We start from the raw sequence: 1,767 nt of genomic DNA on the forward strand, positions 1-1,767 counted from the left end.
CCCCTCCAGCGCCGATGTAATGCCCGCCCTTCCGCCTGATCTAAGTGGGTTTCTTGGAGGAAGGCCACCTGTATCCCCCTCTAGATGCATGGACTTGATATCTCTTCGCCATAGAGGTGAGCCCCCGCACATTCCAAGTTAGATATCTCAATTCAGGTGGGGTCCCCATCGAGTAGCCGGACAAAAATCCGCCATTTCCTGGCCTTCCTAGGCACACTGCGGATCCGGGAGCTTTAGCGGTGGATGCGTTTACTGAGGATTGGACGCAAATGAAAGGCTACGCATTTCCTTCTTTTGCGATGATACAGAGAGTACTGGTTCAGGTGAAAAGGCAAAGATGCCAGTTAGTGTTGGTAACTCATTTTTGGACATCTCAGGTTTGGTTTACTGCGATAATGGAAATGACGGTAGAGATATCTTACCTGATAACTTGTTGCAAGGCGTTGGTAGGAGTAGAACTTCCTTTAGTAGAGTGGAATTTACTCAACCTTCTAGTTCGGAGAGTTTCAGGGGTTCAGGAAGACTCAAAGATCTTTCGAGAGCAGCTTTCAGAGTTGCTCAATGAAGCTTGGGCACCAGGAACTCATAAAAGATACTGAAGTGCATGGAATGTCTGGGTATGTTGGTGCATGGCAAGGGATTTGGATCCCGTGGAGGCTGATGAAGTTAAAATAGCAAATTTTTTTGCAGATCTTTTTTCAGAAGGGTTTGACGTATAGAACTGTGAATTGCTATAGGTCAGCTATCGCAGCTGGGCATTCATTGGTGACTGGTGTTTCAATAAGCAGAAGTCCTTTGATCTGTAGGGTCATGAAAGTTATTTGTTTAAAAAGGCCTCTGGTTTCAAAATATGAGGCACTTTGGGATGTGAATTTGGTGTTAAGACTTTTTCAATCTTGGCCAGGAAATAAATACCTTTCAATAAACCAGCTATCATTGAAGGTGGCTACTCTATTGTGTTTAATTTCGATCAAATGAGTGTCAGATGTCAGAGCATTGGAGGTAAGTAGACGTTTTTATCATCCTGAAGGATGCATTTTGAAATATGGAAAAGAACCAAAACAATGTTGGAATCTGTGTTCTACCCTAGATTTGAACAAAATTCAAAATTGTGTGTTGTGAATTGTTTGCAAGAGTATGAAGCAAGACACTTCCGGTTCGACTCTTTCCTTCCGTTGTGTCCGCCATAACGGAATCCAGCTATGGCGATCCGCTATCCTATGGCCGTTGGTCTTAACAAAGGCCACCAAGTTACCAAGAACGTGTCTAAACCCAGGCATTGCAGCAGGAGAGGGCGTTTGACCAAACACACCAAATTTGTTAGAGACATGATTCGTGAAGTGTGAGGCTTCGCTCCCTATGTGAGGCGTGCCATGGAGTTGCTCAAAGTGTCCAAGGACAAGTGTGCTCTTAAATTTATCAAGAAAAGGGTTGGTACTCACATTCGTGCAAAGCGAAAGTGGGAAGAGCTCAGCAACATCCTGTCGGCAATGAGAAAGGCTGCTAAGAAGGATTAAGCTGTACAAAATCCTAAACAATAAAAATGTTTAAAAAAACAGAAAAAAAAGAGTATGAAGCAAGAGTAAGCGAGTACAGATGTCATGGGGAGGATCAGTTGTGGATTTCATATGTGAAGCCTTTTAAAGGGGTTTCCTCAGATACCATTGCAAGATGGGTGAAGTCGGTTATGAAGGAAGCAAGAGTGAATTTAAATCAGTTTAAGGCACATTCAGTAAGAAGTGCTATGGTGAGCAAGGTTTATTTGAA

At 43.3% G+C, this 1,767-nt stretch overlaps 1 pseudogene; it reads left to right on the top strand.

Annotated features, from left to right (window-relative positions):
- Positions 1 to 1,202: 1,202 nt before the first annotated feature.
- Positions 1,203 to 1,517, top strand: LOC146832956 (large ribosomal subunit protein eL36 pseudogene; annotated as a pseudogene).
- Positions 1,518 to 1,767: the final 250 nt, after the last annotated feature.

The sequence above is a fragment of the Triturus cristatus genome, chromosome 4_2, assembly GCF_964204655.1.
Source record: "Triturus cristatus chromosome 4_2, aTriCri1.1, whole genome shotgun sequence".
Taxonomy (NCBI): domain Eukaryota; kingdom Metazoa; phylum Chordata; class Amphibia; order Caudata; family Salamandridae; genus Triturus; species Triturus cristatus.